Source organism: Chlorocebus sabaeus, chromosome 9 (genome assembly GCF_047675955.1).
Source record: "Chlorocebus sabaeus isolate Y175 chromosome 9, mChlSab1.0.hap1, whole genome shotgun sequence".
In the NCBI taxonomy this organism is placed as follows: domain Eukaryota; kingdom Metazoa; phylum Chordata; class Mammalia; order Primates; family Cercopithecidae; genus Chlorocebus; species Chlorocebus sabaeus.
In genome coordinates this window covers 14,111,584-14,134,569 of record NC_132912.1, presented here as the reverse complement: position 1 = coordinate 14,134,569, position 22,986 = coordinate 14,111,584, and the positions used below count along the sequence as shown (strand labels likewise).

General features: G+C 44.2%; 1 protein-coding gene and 1 long non-coding RNA gene across 10 annotated transcripts in view; one reads left to right on the top strand and one right to left on the bottom strand.

Moving 5' to 3' along the window:
- The window catches only part of LOC140712363 (uncharacterized), a 38,810-nt gene extending 26,961 nt beyond the window's left edge, over positions 1-11,849 (bottom strand). The window contains exon 1 of the long non-coding RNA XR_012093889.1: positions 3,948-11,849. This is a non-coding gene — a long non-coding RNA (uncharacterized lncRNA). The remainder of the gene's footprint in view (positions 1-3,947) is intronic.
- Positions 1-22,986, top strand: part of FRMD4A (FERM domain containing 4A) — a 692,609-nt gene that overhangs the window by 358,647 nt on the left and 310,976 nt on the right. The gene's annotated exons all lie outside the window — the stretch shown is intronic.

Genomic DNA, 22,986 nt, shown 5'->3' with positions numbered 1-22,986 from the left:
GGGCATTTCTGAGTGCATCTCTGCCTTTCCCTGTCACTCGTGTGGATTTATTTACTTTCCTATCACCTTCTCACTTTGGAATAAATCGGCTATTGATCTTCCTTTGTTCTTCCAAGAGAACAGATTTGACTTATGCTAAGGCATTAATTCCTTGAAGTTTCTTGATATTAGGCCTCAAATGTACTGGGCTTTGCTATTGGAGAAATTGTCCTTTACCTTGAGATCAGATCAGTAAAAGATAACGAAATACCTCCAAGAGAATCTTTTTTAAAATGCTACTTACACTAGTAGCTGACTTTGACCTGAGATAGGAGTTCTTCAGTCAATCTCATGGCTGACATTTTTACAAATAGATAGCAATAAATAATCCCTGAATGATTAAAATGAGTTCCATTAGCTTGCACTTCTGAACACATTTCTTTAGTCGCTATAAATATACTTCTCCATGTGTACGCTGTTTTCTGTGTATTTATGTATTTGCAAATTTTGTTCATAATTGCACTACACATTACTTGCAACTGAGTTTTTCCTATTCCTTTTCAAGGCAGTAATTATATCTTAAAACATTCCCAGAGCCAGACACACGCATTTGTTGCTTAAAAAAAAAAAAAAAAAAAAAAAATTCCTCTGTCTTTACAGAAGCAGTGAACGAGGGTCTGGTAGCAGAGATAGAAAACACAGAAACTCCGAGACAGGGAAGATAATGAACCAGCGGGACGGAGGTGGGAGCTGCAGGGGATGGGGCTGAGAGTCCGTGGCCAGCAGTCATCCCTGCCATGCCAAGGTCCCACCTCCTCTTCTGTTCTGTCTTTGGGCAGGGGAACTCCTGGCACCAGCAATGCCTGCCTCCCTCCCAGGTCAGCCAGTGAGTTAGGGCTTCCAGCCCAAGTTCCCTTCCCCAATGTGCAATCCCAGGACCAAGACCTCAGCTTCTCCTTGGGATGTTTCCCCAGGACTTACAATAGGCAAACACTCAGCAACTCACCCCATCTGGCCAGCTAACTCAATACCTGACTCTTTTCACCCCTCATAGTAGCAAAAGTCTCGTGGAAGGAGGAGTGAGAGAGTGACTGTTCCTCACTTTGTCTTCCTGGTGTCTAACGTGGTATTCCCTATCCTTTAGACACCAAGAGGTCACTGTCCTCATCCATTACTCTTTAGGTTTTGCGATCAACTGTCTAAGTGGTAAACTGCCTAGAAGATGCTTATTTTCTATAATTCTTGAGAAAAGAATAAGGAAAGTGATGAAGAGAGGTTGGGAGTTAGACCAGTCCAGGTCACATGTTCGCCTGGTGAGCTCTGGTGACTTGCTCCAGCTACGTCACAGTGTGCAGGGGGTCTGGCTGGCTGCTGTGCTGGGACCTCCTCTTCTGTAAGATGAAGGTGTGTACACACACAGAGAGAAACACAAGAGACAGACACACACATAGAGATTCACAGAGATTCACAGAGACACACAGACACACACATAGATACATAATGACCCACACAAACACACAGACACAGCACACACATACATAGATGCACACAGACACACAATGACATACAGACACATAATAAACAGACACACACATAGACACGAGACACACATACGCACAGACACATATGCACAGACACAAGGAGACAAAGACATACACAGTAGACACACACACACAGACACAGACACACAGAGGCTCAGAGATAGGCACACACATACATACACACACATTAACATATGATAGACATACACACAGACACAGAGACTCACAAAGATTCACAGACACGCAGTAGACACACACAGGCACATACATAGAGACAGAGCCAGGCATACACGTACACACAGGCACACATGGACATACATACACACACAGAGACTCAGAGACACATAGACACACAGACATGCACTCACACAGACACACACACACCTATGGTGAATTGCTCTGAGGTTTCTAATTCCCTTTGAAAAGCAAGGGCATTGTGCTCAGTGGCAGCCATGCCACCTGCATGCATAGCCTCTCAGAGGCCATGGGGGAGCTGCCTTGTGAAACTCTGAATTAGTGATTTAAAGGCTAGGGAAGAGCCAGGCACAGTGGCTCACACCTGTAATCCCAGCACTTTGGGAGAGCGAGGCGGGTGGATCAGCTGAAGTCAGGAGTTCGAGACTAGCCTGGCCAACATGGTGAAACCCCATCTCTACTAAAAATACAAAAATTAGTCGGGCATGGTGGTGGGCACCTGTAATCCCAGATACTCGGGAGGCTGAGGCAGGAGAATCGTTTGAACCCAAGAGGTGGAGGTTGCAGTGAGCCGAGATCACGTCATTGCACTCCAGCCTGGGTGACAGAGCGAGATTGCCTCAATCCATCCATCCGTCAGTCAATCAATAAAGGCTAGGGCAGAATCATGTAGATGATTGAAGATATAGGGCCAGCAAAATCAGGCAGCACTGTCCAACAGCACTGGGCACAGAGCTTCCATGGGCACAGAGAGAGGCGTCTGCTGCTGGTGTCACCAGGTTCCGATTCCAGACTCCAGAGCAAGCCCCCCTAAGGAATACCACTCGTGCCCGCAAATGGTAAAGATATCAGGGCAGCTTGAGTAGGTCCTGCTGTTCTCATGAATTCCTGTTTATATTCAGGCATTTTTCAAAAGAGCTTATTATGGCACCTTTATATTCAAAAGATTCCCAGACCATAAGCTAAATATATATATTTAACTTTTTAAATTTTTAAAGTCACATTATTTCATCATAGAATAAAACAATGCCTTTAGAACTGTCCCTATCTAGTCCATAATTACATGCTGTAGATAAGAGTCTGTTTCACAGCCAAAGTCCCCAGAGGATGGAGAGCATTAGTTCAGGGCACACACACTGAAACTAACTATGATATATCTTGCATTTGTTTTTTCATGAAAATACCAATGCAGTTAGCTAATGTGTCTGGGAGCATCATTTTCTGCATACTGTTTGCTTTTTAATTTAATTTCTTCTTCACCCTCCCTCCCTTTCACCCTCCCTCGCTTTCATCCTCCCTCCCTTTCATCCTCCCTCCCTTTCATCCTCCCTCCCTGCCTCCCTCTTTCCTTCCTCCCTTCCTTTCTTTCTTCTTATCTTCCTATCATCCTACCTTCCTTCCCCTCCCCTCCCTTCTCTTCCCTCTTAGATAAAACTTTCTGGTGATGGGGTTTTTGCAGAAAGGCAAGGTTCTGTAGCACCCATCTGCTTTTCATTACTGGGGTGTAAAAATAAAGAAATAGTATACAGGAATAAAATTATGCATCGTGTTTTGCCTTAGGGTCATTATTCATGGAAAAATGATAGAGCTATTCAAAAAAGAGTTTAAATTAAAATGGGCCAGGTGAGGTGGCTCATGCCTGTAATCCCAGCACTTTGGGAGGCCGAGGCAGGATGATCACAGGAGGCCAGGAGCTTGAGATCAGCCTGGGCAATATAGAGAGACTCCCCTAAAAATAAATAAATAAAGACTGCCTTATATTAATGAAACAAATCAATGCATAAATTCAAAGCAAAAGGAGAAAAGGTATTAAAAGAACATAATTTAGAGAAACACAAATTTTTATCCTAAGGGTTTCATATTATCAGTGGTAGATAATGTCTTTGAATTACCAGATCATGATAAGTAGAGGGAAAAATATCAGCCACATGCCATGCTCTTTATTATCCACTTTAAGTATGTCACCTCATTTAATCCTCACAACCTAGGGAGGTAGGTACTATTTCCATCTGACAGATCAAGAAATAAGTCAGAGGAGTTAATTAATTTGTCCGAGGCCACACAGAAAATGACAGCCAAATTCAAACTGAGGTTACACAGGACTGCGGGATGCTCTAGTAGATTAGTACATTTTACATTTCTACTTTTCTGGTGGTATTAGTTAGGACTGAAGAGACAGATAATAAATAAACAAATGGAATGCGGAGAAGGCAAACATGCCTTATAACTTACCATGATTTTTCAGGACTGTTCAATCAAAATGACATTAAAGATTAAACATGCTTCTTCTCTTAATGGTACAGCTAGGTCGTGGCTGCATTCTCCCCTCCTCCTTCTTTCCCTTCCAGCTTTGGAATCTCACCTTTTGGTATATAATTTATTGAATTAGGATGCAGATGCCCTTCTAAAATAATCAACAATCAAAACAATGTATGAAATTCCAATGGTTATGACATGTTTAATTGAAGGACTTTCCTTGGGCTAATTTCTACCTGTAGCTTACCCAACATGCGTGCATGCACGTAGCTTACCCAATGTAGCAAGACCGTTTATAGGAAGTAACCCATCATGAGAAAAAAAAGCAAAATGGGATAGCTTGACTTTACCTCCTTTTCCCTGCTTTCCTCCAAATCTTGGATGTTGGTGTGAAATCCATCAGATAAGTATTCTTTCCAGCCATTTCAATCCCAATCTAAACTTGGGACGCTTCCAAAGAAAATGCCTGGCTTTTTACAAATTGCCCACAGAAGTAGCAATTTCTCCAGTGCTGCTACAGAATGGGACTTTCTGCTTGACCATGTGGAAGCTCGTGGGTTCTCCAAGTTGTAAAGAGTTAAGAAAAGAGATGGAATGTCTGGGGAATGTTGCATGGAAGGCTGCAGCCCTCTGCTCTTAGCTTTCTTACCCTGGAGGGGATCCCGGACTCGGTGATGCTTCTGGGTCTGCGGTCTTCCCTGGGTTCTGTTTGATCTGCGGAAGAGCCAGCCTCAGTGCGCTGAGAAACAGGGATGTGCCGTTATCCGCACGCTGAGGTTTATTTTTACCTTGGCCGCGGTGAGTCCCCAGAGACAGGGAGGAAACATTTTAGGAGGGAGTTCGGAGCCTTTTGCTTATCCTTGAAGGAAAGCAGTCTCTGAGGATTAGCGAGGGTGGTGGTGAGGGAAGGTAGGGGGAGGAGAGTCAGAGGAATCAGAGTTATTTGGACTGCATTTTTTCCTTGCCTGATTAAATCTTAACTGACACTGGCACTTTGTGTCACTAAAAGAACACAGCCCTGGATGTGGGGCCAGGGACCAGAGGGGTGGCGGCAGAGTCTGGGACTAGCATGGCCGCTGGGCTGCTTGGCTCTGAGGACCCGCCTTGGAGCTGGAACCTGACTTGCCGGGCGCTGAGGACCTGCCAAGGGGGTAACCTTCGAGTTCTGCAGCTGATGCTAACACCATGGTGCATCTCCAGGGCCGTCTATCAGGTGGGACCAGAAGCTCCTCTTGCGTTTCTTTGAAGCATGGGAAAGTGGCGGTGAATGGTGGGGAAGGGGGCATGAGCTATTGTCGCATGAGTTCGGGACTCTGAAGCATGTTACATTTAACAGGGAGCAGTTAACATGAACAGAGCCTCATCTTCTAGGTGTCAAGCGTGCCATACGGTGCACCGCGTGAAGTGCACTGTAGACATTTAATTCATCTTTCAAAGCCACCCGATTGAGGAAGTGCCCATGTCACCATCTTGATTATTGTCACCATTTTGAGATGGGGTTATTGAAACTCAGAGAAGGATGTAAGTTGTTCAAAGTCACCCAGACAGAGCCTGGTGATTTCAACTAAAGTTTTCCTGGCTGCAAAGACAAAGGATATTCTTTCCATAAGTCCATGCTCCTCTCACAACGGATGATTTATCAAACTGTGCATGCATGCGGTGTGTGTGTGTGTGTGCATATGTGTGCCTGTGAGTATGCATGTGTGTGAGCACGTGTGTGCATATGTGCATGCGTGTGTGAGTGTACCTATGTGTATAACTGTGTGTTGGGGGTGGTGACAAGCTGATAAGGGGAGTGTGGTGTGTGGGACAGGAGGCAAGGCGGGAAGATCCTCAAGCACCACCACGGAGCTTCCTTTCCTTTACATAGTGGCCTCTGGATTCAGACACACACCTCTCAACCCAAATATGAGTAAAGGAGAGAAACTTTCTTGAGGGAGAGTGGCACTTCTGAGTCAGTTAACTGGCGGTGGGTGCAGAGCACTTCGAAAAGGGGAGACGAGAGTGTCTGCCTTCTCCAGCTATCAGTCCAGTTAGGTGGCATTAAGCCACGTCCCTGCTGGCCATGGAGACTTCAGTCCTGACAGCCCCAGCCCTGCCTGAGAGTACCCAGATTGCATGGGGAGTGGAGGGTGCAGGCAGTGTAGCAAGTGAAAGAATGTCCCTTGGCCTGGCTCTTGAAGGGGGATGTTGCTTGTTTTTCCTCCTCTGAAGGGTGTTTGTAACCCAGTTTATTTCATTAAGTCGACTTCAGTGTTTTTGGCCCTTCCTCTATGAGCTGGCTCATGACAATACTTGTAACCCAGCATGTACAGCTGGCCTTCATATTTTTAGGTGTAATTTGGTGGTCTATAATCCCTTAATAAAACGCACTGGCTAAACCACCCGTCCCCTCGCTCTACCCCTCCTCCTGGAATGTCTGGACTTTCAGGAAAGGGAGGCTCCCTGGAAGATGTGCCCGAGGGTGTCAGGTGGGCACAGCCCCCCAGGACCCCTGCTCCTGCTTCTTCATCTGCCCCTGGGCAGGCGAGGGGTAGACCCTTTACATGGCTTCTGAAGACTTTTCTAGAATTCTTGTGCTTGAAGGACATGTACCTAAAATCTTTACTCTAAACATCAAGTGTGTCTGTCATAGATCATATGTAAAAGAAACTTACAGAGAACTCCTTCCAAATTTGACAAGCATCTGAAAAATTTACATAAGATTTCCCATGACATATTGTGAATCTGAAAGAATCCTGGGGGGAAAGAAATCCCCAGCTGGGAGGTTCAAGCAGTAATGTGGCTGGTTTGTCCATCTGAAGCTTTACTGAAACCACGATTTACAGTCAAAGTCCCCAAGCTGGGTATGTGGGGGTAATTACTTAGTCAAGATGATTCTGTCTTTGCAGTGATTACAAATGAGTTTTGAAGCCCTGGCTTCCGGCCTCCACCTCTCACTTTCTTTTCATCTCCTTCTGGTTTTGGTGGGGGAGGGAACAGGGTATTGCTCTGTCACCCAGGCTGGAGTGAAGTAGTGCAACCACGACTCATTGCAGCCTCGACCTCCCTGGACTCAGGTGATCCTCCCACCTCAGCCTCCCAAGTAGCTGGGACCATGTCACCATGACCAGCTAATTTTTAAAAAATTTTTGTAGAGATAGGCGAGTCTTGAACTCCTGTCCTCAAGTGATTCTCCTGCCTAAGCCTCCCAAAGCAATGAGATTACAGGTGTCAGCCCCCATACCTGGCACTCTTTGTCTTTTAAATCAACTAAGCAGGGTGGGCTAGCCCCGCCTCAGGGGCCTTGTTCAGGATTTCCATTCACGTCCTAAGTATACTGAAGAGAGTGCTGAATCATTGGCCACCAGGCCTGGAGAAAGAATACATTCCTGCTCAAGCATGACTCAGTTCAGCTCCGCAGACAGGTCCTGAGCAGCAGATAGGTGCCTGGCCCTGTCGTGGGTGTTTGGGACTAAAAGGCTAACCACGCCTCGTGCTTCTCTGTGGTCTCTGGCCAAGCCAGGCCTTTGGGGGCAGATATGTCCAACCCAGGCAGCTGGGAGATAATCCCCACAGGTGGGTCTGGAAGGCAGCCAGGATGGCAAGTCTAAACAAATTCACCAACCTGGGAGGCTCGGTGGACAAGGACCGGTTAGCAGCCTGCAGAGCCAGGCCGAGGGGGCTGGGAAAAGAAGAGGCGGCCCAGAGCAAGACCAGGCTGGGGTGGTCTGCAGGAGGTCCAAGATTACCAGCCCATGGTCAGCATTCACCTTCTCCAGCCCTCCTTTCTACTGTCAAGCAGGGCAGCTTTAGAGGCACATCTGCAATGATACACGGGCCATTTCCCATTCTTCACAGTCTCACAGGAAAGAGCCAAGAACACAAGAATTGCATTTCAACAAATAGAGGCTTGGAGAAAAGTGCAGAGAGCAGCTACCTTCTTCACTGCCCCCTCAAAAAGAAAAAAAAAAATCTGTCAGTCACTCCTATTTGCTTTCTCCATTACAGAATGGGAATGATAGCTTCATAACGTTGTAGGGCTCAAACAAGTGATGGAGCCGGGTGCAGTGGCTCACACTTGTAATCCTAGCACTTTGGGAGGCCAAGGCGGGCGGATCACCTGAGGTCGTGAGTTCAAAACCAGCCTGACCAACATGGAGAAACCCCATCTCTACTAAAAATACAAAAAATTAGTCGGGCATAGTGGCACATGCTTGTAATCCCAGGTACTCGGGAGGCTGAGGCAGGAGAATCTCTTGAACCCAGGAGGTGGAGGTTGCGGTGAGCTGAGATCGGGCCATTGCACTCCAGCCTGGGTGAGAAGAGCGAGACTCCGTCTCAAAAATATAAAATAAAATAAAATAAAAATAAAATAAGCGATGGATGTGAAAGTGTGTTGCAAAGACTAAAAAACATACAAATGTGAAATGTTGTTGCTTTTGTTGAAATATTGTATTTTTGCTGTTTTCGATCTTGGGAAAGACTCATCTTGAGCGCATTTATTTGTTAGTGATATGGTGATTAATGGCCATTTTAATGTATTTTTTTAAGCAGTACTTTTTTGTAGTTTGCGCTGTCTCCATTGGCTAAGGCAATGGCTGATGGCTCTGGATGAGTTCAGCTGGGGAACTTTTTAAACACACCCATACTCAGTCCTGACTCCCAGCTGTTCTGATTTAGTTGATCCAGGGCTTAGTTGTTGGGATGGTCTAAGGGTTTTTGATTCTAACGTGCTGTCCACCTGGAGTGACTGAGCTGAAGGGGCCTCATTCTGCACATAGTAAAAGGCAGCCTCAGGATCACTGGGGAGATGCTTTAAATATGTATAAAATGTCATAAGCACCCCCACTGAAGTGCAGTGGTGCAATCGTGGCTCACTGCAGCCTCAACCTCCTGGGCTCTGGGATCTTCCACCTCAGCCTCCCAAAGAGTTGGGGCCACAGGCATGCGCCACCACGCCCAGCTAATTTTCCTATTTTTTGTAGAGATGGGGTTTTACCATGTTGTCCAGACTGTTCTCAAACTCCTGAGCTCAAGCCACCAGCCAGTGCCATCCTCCCAGAGTGCTGGGATTATAGCGGTGAGCCACTGTGCTCAGCCTACACAATCTGTATTCTTAACACGTGATTCCTGATATTAGCAGGAACTAATGACAGAGGACAAAAAGTCGTTTGTGGCACCTGACAAACGAAGGTGTGGCAATGACTTGACAAGATGACCATGAGGACTGACTCAGATCATTCAAATTAAGCCCATGGCTCGGCCTATCCGAGGCAAACAATCCATGTTAGCTGTTTTTTTGTTTGTTTATTTTGTTTTGTTTTAATTTCTTATTTCCATAGATTATTGGGGAACACGTGGTGTTAGTTACATGAGTAAGTTCTTTACTGGTGGTTTGTGAGATTTCGGTGCACCCTTCACCCAAGCAGTATACACTGCACCCAATTTGTAGTCTATTATCCTTCACCTACTTCCCACCATTTCCCCGAGTCCCCAAAGTCCATTGGTCATTCTTATGCCTTCGCATCCTCATAGCTTAGCTCCCACTCATAAGTGAGAACATACGATGTTTGGTTTTCCATTCCCGAGTTACTTCACTTAGAATAATAGTCTCCAGTCTCATCCAGATCGCTGAGAATGCCGTTAATTCATTCCTTTTTATGGCTAAGTAACATTCCATCGTATGTATATACCACAGTTTCTTTATCCACTCATTGATTGATGGGCATTTGGGTGGGTTCCACATTTTCACAATTGCAAATTGTGCTGCTATAAACATGTGTGTGCAAGTATATTTTTCGTATAATGACTTCTGTTTTTATTATCATGAGAAAGAATGTGATCACTCCAGGTCACACGCAGAGGCAGGATGTGGCTGTGGTGTGCTACTCAGCACAGGGGTCCCCTTCTCGGAACAGCACTCAGCCCCAACCGTAGAGGGAAACTTCTGTCCCCTCCAGATTTCCATCTCACTCCCAGAACCATGGCTGTGGGTGAGTGGCAGCCCCCTGCACATCTCCAGTCTCTTCTCAACAGGGACTTTTGTTTTCCCAAGTGTCTTTTACATATGACTTCTTTATCACGTTACCCTCCCAAACCAGGGTTAATGGTAGGGCCTGCAGCTTCTATTAGGTTAGTACAAAAGTCATTGCAGTTTTTGCCATTACTTTTAATTACAGCAAAAACCACAATTACTTTTGCACCAACCTAATGTAATTGGGGGTAGGGGAGACTTAAAAGGAAAATCATTAAAAATTATACAAACTTACACTTTGGGAGACCAAGACAGGCAGATCACCTGAGGTCAGGAGTTCGAGACCAGCTTGGCCAACATGGTGAAACCCTGTCTCTACTAAAAATACAAAAAAAATTAGCCAGGCATGGTGGCAGGCACCTGTAATCCCAGCTACTGAGGAGGCTGAGGCAGGAGAATCGCTTGAACCCAGGGGGTCCGGAGTTCGAGACGTTGCAGTGAGCCGAGATGGCACCACTGTACTCCAATCTGGGCAACAAGAGCGAAACTGTCTCAAAAAAAAAAAAAATGATACAAACTTAGATATGAAAGAAAAAATCACAAGTTACAAATGTAAGAAAGCTGACAATTATGAGAAGCATCACAAAATTCAGAAAAGGAATGTGTGTTTATTAATTAACCTACCAACATCCCTATTATCCTCTTCTTCCTACCTATTTTGGTTGCCTACTCTTTGATCTCTTCTTCGCAAGATAATGATTTTATAACATTTTCTACAGAGAGAGAAGAGAAAGCTAAGTCTGTCTTTCCCACGCTATGGCTGATCAAAATCTGTCTTTTCATTACTGAAAGAAAGAAAGGGTTCTTTCCAATTCATAACTTGTCATTGGAAACACTGTGCAGATTTTTAGAATTATTGAAGAACTTGGGAAGACTTCTTACAAGTTTCTTTTTATATGATCGATTGCAGAACATGCTGTTGAGAGTAAGATTATAGGTATATGTCATCTAAACACAGGGATTGCAGGAACATCCAATTATATTCTAGTTCCTTCAGTAAAGAAAACATTGTATGGTGCTTTTGTAATTCTGTGTCCTATGTATTAAATATACTCCTGACAGTGGGAACACTTCCGCCTGTGACCAGGAGGTATGAGAATGGAACTCTCTACTTACTATCTTATCAGTCTGAGGATTGGAAGATTCCTCTACAGATGGGTTTCTGGCTCTTGGCATTTTAAATCTTCTTTCTCTTCTGCTAGCCACATACCTTCACAGCCTGGCACCATAAGATGCAGCCATATCTTGATAAGATCTCTAGTCCTTCATGAACAAGGTGGGTGAGTCGGCTTTTAGGGGTGAGGGTTCTTGCTGGAAGCCATTTCTACGCTGGTGCAGCTCACCGTAACTTGATTACAGATGGCAGTGTCTGTGGACCTCACATATATTCCTGACTCCCAAACTGAATTTATCCTGACCATTCTTCTCCTTAGCTGAATTCCCAAAAAAAAAAAAAAAAAAAAAAAACAACCCAGTGGTCATTCCAATGCTACCTGAGCAAAAGAGGAAATTTGACAGAGGGGGAAAATCAACATAGAAAGAGGCATTAATTGGCCGGGCGAGGTGGCTCATGCTTGTAATCCCAGCACCTTGGGAGGCTGAGGCGGGCAGGTCATGAGGTTGAGAAATCAAGACCATCCTGGCCAACATGGTGAAACCCCATGTCTACTAAAAGTACAAAAATTAGCTGGCCGTGGTGGGCACCACCAGGTGGTGGGCACCTGTAGGCCCAGCTACGTGGGAGGCTGAGACAGGAGAATCACTTGAACCAGGGAGGCGGAGGTTGTAGTGAGCCGAGATCACGCCATTGCACCACTCCAGCCTGGTGACAGAGCAAAACTCCATCTCAAAAAAAAAAAAAAAAAAAGAGGCATTAGTTGTAACTGATGACAATTAAAATACCTCAGTTTTGCAAACAACGAATGCATGAACATCTTGCTAGAAATCGTCCCAGAGACTTGCAAGATCCCATGAAACGAGGAACCCTGAAGTTTAAGCTTCATTAGTTTCATGACAAATCAAGTTCTGTCCTCTCTAATGCCTCCCCACCCACCCCCACCCAGCCTCCAGCTCCACACCGCTCCTGGCTGTGCAGTAAAACTATAGGAAAAATAAAATAAATAAGACCAACAATCTGAATTATTGGCTTACCATAAATTGCTTCTGGCCCCAAAGATGTAAAACACATATGTATGGCATATGTAAACCTGTTTTAAATTTTTCTTTTTAAGTTGGAAGTCATTCGTTGGTTGATGGGGAGGGGGATTGGAATTTTTTTTTTTTTTTTTTTTTGGTGTTTTTGGTTTCGTTTTGCTTTTTTTTTTTTTTTTTGGTCTATTTGTAGAAACTGCATCCTTCATCAGGTCATCAGAGTTGTGGACTTTGTTCCTGTTTTTTTAATTTCTAATGCCTGTTGACAAAGCACCAACAAGATAACACGCCTGGTCCTCTCCTCTCCCTGGTTCTGGGATGGCTGTGTTGAGGGTCACAGGGTACATCCCACCTTCCTCCAAGCATGAATGCCCTTGAATGTTACATGGTTTTACAGTTATCAGTGGTTCACCCATCACTGCTGCTTCTAGAAAGGAAATATGGACCAGTGGCTAGAGTGAACATCCATGTGTTAGGAATTTGAGAAGGGTCCTTTTCCCTAATCTGCATAGCAGTTCTAACCTAATGCTTTAACACTGGCTGTCTGGAGACCACAGAGCCAGGCCTGCAATGACCTATAGATACTGAATTTCTCACACACTCTGTAAGAAAAACAAGTGAGCTAATATGTGAGATCACCTACCAACCTAGGTAATTACGTAGAACACTTTGTGTGTTTTCTTCTTTGTAGAAAATATGCTTCTGAAACTGAGAGATTCTAGAATAATGATTTTGAAAATACATCTCTATCAGCTGTCCATATGATTAGTTATAGTGACATCAATGATCCATTCTCCTAATAAAGAACGATTCCTCTAAAATGAGATTGGGTTTTCAATGGTTCGTTTTTATCTTCACAAACAACTCATACAACCAATCTGGGACTGATGGAATCTGCCATGACCCAACCAAACGTTTCCACATGTGGAAAGTTGGACTTTGATTCTCAATTTGCTGTTTTTGCTGTTCCCCTTTCATCATTCCGTTATGGCAATGTATGTTTTAAAGAGTGATGCCCTGCATATTATTTAATGCCTACATATGGTGTGGGCTTGGCCTTTTCTCTGATGATCTACATGTGTGGTTAAAAAAAAAAAAGAGGCTTGCACCTTAGCAAATCTATTAAATTTCTCTGTCAAGTCTGCACATTTGTTTGTTTTTAGTTTTTTTCGGGCATTCATTAAGGCCCTAGGTGCCTGTCAGTAAAGGAAGATGTGTTTGCATTTCTACCGGTGTGCTTCCATTTCACTCACCCTGTCGTTTGCAACCATACTTTCTTAAATTGACACAGAAACATATTTTTGCAATAGGATGGAAAGCAAAACCCCCACTTCTTCCATTTGCAAATTGTTCTTCCTTGATGTGGACAGTATTTGCAAACAACCTAGCAGCTCAATTTTTACTTTGTTTATAAAATATTCTTGAATCTGACATGACATGGGAGATATTTTCATTCTCCTTGAAAGCACTTTTCTTTGTTCCAGTGAGTAAATAATACTTTGTTTGGAGGTTTACAATTAGCTGCCAGTTTTTGCATCAGCCACCAGTAATTTGGGTTCTGTCTCTCCCGCCATATGCTAATCCACCACCAAAGCATTGTGGGAATCAACTCAAAATTTGAGCTTTTGATCAATAGCCAACTACCTTTGAACACTGAGGGCTTCTAAAGGTCCGCTTAGGTGGAGCTCAGGAATAGTAATCCCACTGAAAGGAGAACAGCCAGGGTTTTACTTAAATTGTGTTTGTTTTGGAGTCTCCTGTGGTGGAACTGATGGAGATGATCAGGAATCTAATTGCTCTGCTATTCCCTTGAAAAAATGCATATTTCACTAAATAGAGAGTCTATTTGCTTACCATTCTCAAAAGGTTCTAGTCTTCACAAATGGGTATCTTTTCAAAATTTCATCATGTAAGAGACAAGTTTTGACACCAAAAAAACTATATAGATGCATATCTTTTTGAAATGTTCAGAGTATATTTCCAAATGCATTTTATTATTTTTGATTCTCAATACCCTTGGGGATAAGTACTGTCATCTTCATTTTTATAAATAACGGTATCGTAACGAGACTCAGAGAAGTTAGTGGCTGGTCTCCTCTGGGGAGAGATCTCAACAGCCACACTGTAGACATTTGTTCTGGGGCAATGATCAGCTACAGAAGAAATGGTGTATTTGGAGTAGTCTCTTTCAACAAAGTCATTTGGAAGAAGATGGCTAGTAGCAGCTGCAGAAGCTGAGTGGCTAAGTTCCTCTACTTCTCCATTAATTAAATGAAGATTCATTCATTCATTCATTCATTCATTCATTCATGTGTTTGTTCATTCATCTAACAAATAACTAATGAACACCCTCTATGTGCCAGACATTGAGCTAAGCTCTGGAGATATAATGGTAAACCAAAAGAAAAAAAATGTGATTGCATGCTCTTATAAAGGTGGAAATCTAACAACATTTACTCAGCAGCATTAATATAATGATTAGACAGTTTCAAGTCAAATTAAAATTGGAGGTCAATGCTTTGAGGACAAGGCACCTGGTAACCTAAGAGGGACCTTGCCTTTTCTGTGATGTTGGGGAAAACTATTTGAGGGGCACTATTTGGTCAGAGGTCTTAAAGATAAGTAGGAATTAACTAGGCTGAGGTGGTGGGAGGTGGACAGGCAGAAGTCACATTTGGTATCAAACCTAAGTTGCTATGACAGATGGGAGGACAAGAGCTCTGAACCATCAGGTGGCCTTATTTAATAAGCATCATGTGTTTAAAATCATTTACAATGATGTTGCCTATACAGCTTGGCCACTGGCCCTCTCTACTAAGCACTGTCGTACTCACCACTGGCCCTTTTGAAAACCAGCTGGTCTGTTTTGGAAGCCTCACCACCCAGCCTCAGATGCAAATTGTCTTCATTCTCAAGAGTATGAGCTCATCACCACACCAGATGGGTTTCCAGTGAATGACTGTCCTGCAATCTGATTATTTTCATATCGTGTTAACTCCCTTTGAAAAATGGAAAGAGGATATGCGGGTGTCTTTCTCATCTTTGTAAGTTGGAGGAGAATTTCCTAGTTGTGGCCATATCCTCTACAGATTGAGAGAGAGCATACCATTTGGAAGGAGACATAAATTCTGGCTAAGGATCCACTTACAATCATGTTTTAACTGTGCCCAATCCATTTTTACCATAGTGGTCATCAGTTAAAGTAACTTAGCTTCTGCAGTGGGTAACTTGGAAATCTCAGTGATTTAACACAAGAGAAATGTATTTCTTACTCATAAAAAGTTAAACATGCTCTGGTAGGTAGACAGCCTTCCGTAGGATCATTCGATGTCATCTTGTGACTCTGCCCTCCTCTGGGTCTCAGTGTCCTCTTCACTTAAAAAAAAGGGGGGGGGGGGAATGGAAGAGCTCTGGTGAGAGATTTTTATGGGTCAGACCAAGAAGAAGTGGGGCTCCCCTTCTTCTCATTGGCCAGAACTTGGTCACATGACCACACACCCAACTACCACACAGACTGGGAAGTGCAGGTGGGTTGGGCTGCCAGTCAGCCCATCCCAGACAGTCAGCTTAGCATGATGTTAGAAGCACGTGTCCTGAAGTCCATGAATTATATATAAGTCCCTACTCCAAGAGGGTAAGTCTGAGTACAAATCACTTCCCCTTTGGAGCCCAAATCCTCTCATCTATGACATGGCAATAACATTATTTGCCACATAGTGTTATCCTCAGGAATGAACGAGACTATATATATAAAGTATGTAGACCAAACCTGAGAAATAGTACAGGTCCAATCAATGTTTAGCCACAGTTATCAATTTATTCCCGGGCTACAAAGTCAAAGCAAATCTCGAGATGCTTGATCTTTCTGTGTCACCTGAGAAATGATGAGTACAGAACAATATTCCTTAATGTCTCAAAAAATTAAAGCGTCCGTTTCCAAAATAAGTGTAGGATTGGTACTATTATCATAACTGTGGTGAGTTTCCTTTAAGTTTCCAGGGAAAATTCAATGAAGGCTTTTTACAAACAATTTTGTCAGGAAACAAGCTGCCACCAAAGATTCTAGGCAGGCAATGTTGGCGTCTTGGGTAGCAGATACCTCCTGGGGCTCATAGAAGAGTGAAGTTCACACTGTTAGTGGTTCCTAGAAATCTAAAAAGGCCTCTATTCTCTCCTGTCTCCGATCCTGGATCCAAAGGCGGGGGCTGCCCCTCCTACACCATGCGGCTTTGTTTATGCTTCCCAAGGCAAGCATTTTGTGATTTCCCTGTTCTGGGGCAGCCACAGTGCCTTTTCCACAGCATCTACTGGTCTGGGCCAAATAACCCGCGGTTCAAGTTCTCTCTTGGCCAAGTAGAGAGCACGAGGACGCCCCCAAGCATTTGCAGAGCGAGGGGAAGTGCCTGTTGATACTCAGCCCTGGGGGGCAAATTGCAGCTGACCCAGTATTGCAGGGCTCTGATCCAGGAATGGCAGCAGAAGGCCAGTAAGTGCCAGCTCCCACAGTGCTCCCGGGTGGAAACTGACTACATGCATGAACTTGGCGTGGCCTCGTTTTCACGACTGTGTTATATCTGGTTTGTCTCCCAAGCTCACGAAGCGGGTAAACCCATGAAAAATGAGCACAGCCATCATGACACAACCTGGCCATTATCTAAAATACCCTCCTCTAAAAGGTCTTTGAAGAATAGTGAACCTGTCACCTGATGATTACAAATCTAAAATTTAAAAAAAAAAAAAAAAAAAAAAAAATTCACAGCTTTTTTTTTTTTTTTTTTTTTTTTTTTTTTTTTGTGAGACAGAGTCTTGCTCTGTCACCTGGAGTGGAGTGCAATGGCACGATCTCAGCTCACTGCAACCTCTGCTTCCCAGGTTCAAGCAATTCTTCTGCCTCAGCCTCCCAAGTAGCTGGAGCTACAGGTGCGTGCCACCCTGCCCGGCTAATTTTTATATTTTATAGTAGACACGGGGTTTCACCATATTGGCCGGGCTATTCTCGAACTCCTGACCTCAGATTCACCCGCCTCAGCCTCCCAAAGTGCTGGGATTACAGGTGTGAGCCACCGCACGCAGCCCACTCACAGCTTTTGGGTATGGATAGACATTCTCTAATTATCATTGTTGCAGGGAGAGGGGACTTTTATTGAGAAGGGATTCTCATAATTGCAAGTGCCCATTGCTGAGAATCCCAGCCAAGGCTGTCCAATAAAATTCCCATATTTAAGCCATTTCATAGAATAAAATAGAGTGCTGGGGAAAATTGTTAACTTAGTCCAGTGCAATCTCCTCTCTTCCATCAAGGCTATATCTCAACCATCCAAAGAAACTACCAGTCTAGACTGGTTATAATTGTAAAAAGCAGAATAGGCCGGGCACAATGGCTCATGCCTGTAATCCCAGCACTTTGGGAGGCCGAGGTGGGTGGATCACTTGAGGTCAGGAGTTCAAGACCAGCCTGGCCAACATGGCGAAACCCCGTCTCTACTAAAAATGCAAAAAAATTAGCTGGGCATGGTGGTGTGTGCCTGTAATCCCACCTACTTGGGAGGCTGAGGCAGGAGAATCACTTGAACCCAGGAAGGGGAGGTTGCAGGGAGCCAAGATCACGCCACTGCACTCCAGCCTGGGTGACAGAGCAAGGCTCCGTCTCAAAAACAAACAAATAAAAGCAGAATAAACAAATAGTGTTTATTTAGTTCTGTTTCAGGTGCTTTACATACATACTCATTCTCCCAATTAGTATGTACGTAAATATTCACAATTAACTGATTACCCCATTTTATGGATAGGAAAATGGAGGCTTGGTCACACACCCCAAGATCACAGAGAGGCCAGATCTGAGCCGGCTGTTAATCACTGTGTGTAGTAATTGTACAAAATACTGGTTTCCCCTACCATAGTGTTAACCACCTCCCACCAGAGTTCCTTCCTTTTTCCCTCCCTTACCCTTGCAGCCATTTGGGCAAAGACTCTCTCAGTGTCGGTCCAGTCCTGATGAGGTCAGCATAGTGTTGGTGCATTTGATAATGCTTAAAATACAGTCAGCTGGTTGCCTTCTTTTGTCGTTTAAAACTGTCTATCTTCAGTTTCTTTGTCGTGTTTGGGATTGAAAGATAAAAACAGCTCTTGCTCACTCACTGAAGTCTTGTGAAATAGCCCATTTAGCCTTTCAGATCAGATTCTATGGCTTTGGACTAAGAAGTTCTTGATGAATAACAGCGGACGTTTATTTAATGCTCAATGCACACGCACTTCACATGTACAGGTTTCATCCTCAAGGCAACCAGATGAGGGGGAACCTTACTGTCCAATTTTATACATGAGGAAACTGAGTCACAGGGAGCTTTAAATCATTTGCTGAAGATCACTCAACTAGTGATTGTAGAGAAGAATTCAAACCCAGTTTGACTTCAGAGTCCAGGGTTTCAAGCACCAGGCAATATTGTCCATACTAGGGGGTCATTATGAGGAACCTGCTGACTACCAAGGTATTTTTGTGGAATCCTCACATCGTCTCCTTCCTCTTTCAGCTGACATTGCTTACTCACCATTTCTACAGTCATGTTCCTCAGAACTTCAAATATCCTCCTTTCATTTCATTGGTATTTTAGTCACCAAATCGATTGGGGACGGGGAGGCATGGTGACTGGAATACCATAGCTCTGGAGCTGAATCTTTCTCTGTTTTTTGTTTTGTTGTTGTTTGTTTTGTTTTGTTTTTGAGTCAGAGTCTTGCTCTGTTGCCCAGGCTGTAGTGCAGTGGTTTGATCTCAGCTTACTGCAACCTCCACCTCCCAGGTTCAAGTGATTCTCCTGCCTTAGCCTCCTGAGTGGCTGGGACCACAGGTGTGCGCCACCACGTCCGGCTAATTTTTGTATTTTTAGTAGAGACGGGGTTTCATCATGTTGACCAGGCTGGTCTCAGACTCCTGGCCTCAAGTGATCCGCCCGCCTTGGCCTCCCAAAGTCCTGAGATTATAGACATGAGCTACCACAGTCCACAGAAGGTGAATCTTAGTTTCAGCAGCTACTAGCTGTGTGTTCACGATCCTGCTATGTAACTTCAGCTTCCTTTGCTGTAAAATGGGGATAATAAGACCTTAACATTTTGTTGTGATGAATGGGATATTGTACGTAAAGCTCTTAGCATCATTCTGACAGACAATAAGCATTCCGGGCCGGACACGGAGGCTCACGCCTGTAATCCCAGCATTGTGGGAGGCCAAGGCAAGTGGATCACCTGAGGTCAGGAGTTCGAGACCAGCCTGACCAACATGGAAAAACCCCATCTCTACTAAAAATATGAAATTAGCATGGTGGTGCATGCCTGTAATCCCAGCTACTCAGGAGGCTGAGGCAGGAGAATCGCTTGAACCCGGGAGGTAGAGGTTGCAGTGAACCAAGATCGTGCCACTGCACTCCAGCCCAGGGAATAAGAGTGAAAAAAAAAAAAAAAAAAAAAAATGAGCATTCCGTAAAAGGTGGTCATGGCTGTTGTTCACGCGACTGTTTTACATTCCAATCACGCAACCTTTAATGAGTTAGAAGCCAGTTCGTGTGCTGATACCGAGAGAGAAACACAAAAGGATAGGATACAGTCTTTGCTGCAACTCTCAGAATAGCTAGGTAAATCAGTCACGTAAGTAGGGAAGAGATAACTAGCAATGTACTGCAGTAGCGTATAGAGGCCGGGTGAGAAATTCTGACAAGAAATACCACTGGATTTCAGAGGAAGAAGCAAGCTGTGCTGAGAGCAGGATCTAGGGAGGAAGTTGAAGAACAGGCAGGCTTTATATAGGTTCTTACAGAGGGGAGGGTTTTCAGAAAAAGAAAAAAAGGCAAACAAAACGAAAGGTGTAGGGAAAAGAACGGTGGATTCCTAGTCGCCATATGTAATCAACTTTCTAAGTGGCTTACAGTCAAACAGAGAGAAAGAAAAGGAGTGAGTGAGCAAGTTTTAGGGGCCAAAAAGATACAAAGACACAATAAAGAATAAATGGAACGGAAAACTGAAAATGCAAAAAGGGCTAGCAATTTGTTCAACCCTATGAATTCATATTGCTTGCAGAAATAACACCAAAGATTCCCAGTTCCCAGCTAGATTCTAAATCTTGAGACAGTGTGCTCTCCCCAGCAAAGGAGGATTTTTACTCTTCCTCCTTCTTCTCTGGACTCTGTTTATGATACAGTGCTAATCACAGAGGAGGGGTATGGCCAGGCACAGTGGCTCACGGCTGTAATCCCAGCACTTTGGGAGGCTGAGGCAGGCGGACCACCTGAGGTCAGAAGTTCGAGACCAGCCTGGTCAACATGGTGAAATCCCATCTCTATTAAAAATACAAAATTTAGCCGGGCATGGTGGCGCATGCCTGTAGTCCCAGCTAGACGGGAGGCTGAGGCAAGAGACTTGTTTGAACCTGGGAGGCAGAGATTGCAGTGAGCCCAGATTGCACCACTGCACTCTAGTCTGGGCAAAGAGAGTGAAACTCTGTCTCAGAAAAAAAAACAAAAAGGAGGGGTTAGATGCAGAAACATAAACACTGGGGCACTGTAGCCTCCCTAAGGTATCTGCCTGTTTGTTGAAAGTTTCAGCTTCAAGGCCAGCTTTGCCTTTTCACACACAGCTCTGCTGAGTCAGGGCCATCCACTAGAAGGCGGGCTGATCTTGTTCTTCATAAACTGTTTGGGTTTCCCTGTGGTTCAGAGCCACTGACGCCTTTCACGACTTTCTAAGCCAATTATTTAACAAGAATGTTCTGGACAAGCAGACACCCAGTTCTCAGGCCTTGAGGAATTGCCCAGTGTGGGGGCTGGAGGGAGGATCAGAACAAATGTGGAACTTATTGTGAATCTCAGTTTTCAAAAATGCTCAACGTCTACACTTTCCCCCTTCCCAGGATTTTGCTAAGGGCCAACACCAGGGAGTAGCCTATTTGTTTGGTTTTCTCATCCAACCTCTTGCTGTTTTACGAAATCTTAATGCTGCTGGAAAATTCAAGTTGATCCATTTGAATCTTAGTACTCACTGCTAATTGTCTAGTAAACTAACAGTTTTCTCTGCCGCTCAGAAAAATACACAGTCGTACATCCACGATTATTTTATTTTTCCTTTGCTGGAAATTTTAGATTAGCATCATGGCATACGCAAGATGAGCTTTGGTGACTTCAGTGTCAGACTGACACAGGTCCATACTCCAGCTCCACCATTTGCCCGTGCATGGACTTGGCAAGCAACTTTCTTGTCCTGAGCCTCAGTTTTGTCTTCTGTTAAATGGGGTCAAAATCAGTTTCTTCTAGGGTTGTCTTAAAGATGAAGAACCTACATAAGGTTGGACATAGTGACTCATGCCTGTAATCCCAGCACTTTGGGAGGCCAAGGCAGGCAGATCACTTGAGGTCAGGGGTTCAAGAGCAGCCTGGCTAACATGGCAAAACCCCATCTCTACTAAAAATACAAAATTAGCTGGGTGTGGTGGCTCTTGCCTGTAATCCCAGCTACTCAGGAGGCTGAGGCACGAGAATTGCTTGAACCTGGGAGGCAGAGTTACAGTGAACCAAGGTGACACAGTGACAGAGTGAGACTGTCAAAAAAAAAAAAATTCTACCTAAATCACTCAGCACACTGTATAGCACAAGCAAGGTGCTCCATAACGGTAGTATTTCGTTATTAATATTTCACTCAGTATTGAAGTACTCCTGGGAATCCGCCTTTCTTGGAAGATCCCTTTGCAACAACTTTAGAGATGAATTTGAAAGGGTGTAAAATAAAAGCCACCTGGATGTTTTTCACATGCATAACCAATTTCAAGCCAAGAATGGGAGAAACGGGAAAATACCGGAATATTCCTCGTACATGCTGCTTTATGTATTCTAATAATGTCCTTCTCTTCCCCTCAGCCCCACCTTTCTTCTCATTGTGCTTTTCTGGAAGGCTGGTTATCTCCACATATGGAACACAGTTTCCCTTTAGGGCCTTTAATATGCTAGAAATTCCAAAACAAAGTAGACCCCGGCAGGACACTGGCTCCACGTTGGCAAATAAGTTTGCCATCAGGCGCCACTTCTGGTATTACAATGTGTTTTTAATTAAGGAGGGAACTATAGCCCCAGACTTCAAGGGTTGGTTTCTAGCCACATGCAAAGGCCTGAGGACTAGTATTGCAGCTCATCTGCAGAAAAGAAGTGCCCAGGGCCAGAGGGAATCTTCTCCACCCCGCTGTATTGGTAGTCCACGTAGCCACCAGATACTTCAGTGACTTGGATTAGGAGTACGATGGATCACCCATCATCAAATGGCATTTAAGAGCAGAATTAGGCCAAGCGTAGTGGCTAACGCCTGTAATCCCAACACTTTGGGAGGCTGACGCAGGCAGATAACTTGAGGTCAGGAGTTCGAGACCAGCCTGGACAACATGGCGAAACCGTGTCTCTACTAAAAATACAAAAATTAGCTGGGCATGATGGTGAGTACCTGTAGTCCCAGCTACTGCGGAGGCTGAGGTACGAGAATCGCTTGAACCCAGGGGTCAGAGGCTACACTGAGCTGAGATTGAGCCACTGCACTCCAGCCTGGGTGACAGAGTGACACTCTGTCTCAAAAAAAAAAAAGCAGAATTATTAACATGGGGTTGGAAGAGTTGGAAGACTACCTTACCATAGACAATTCAATATGATGTATGCTTTGTTAGTAGTCTGTGACATTTGAAAAATTGGCCCTAAGAAAGAAAATTGTGTCCATGGCTAAAATGAATGAAGTGAATGTCTTTTATTAGAAGAAAATCCAAATTGCTTTTAAAGATAATGTACCGATGATTTCTAGCCCATTTACAATCCATTGCAAGTTAAAAGT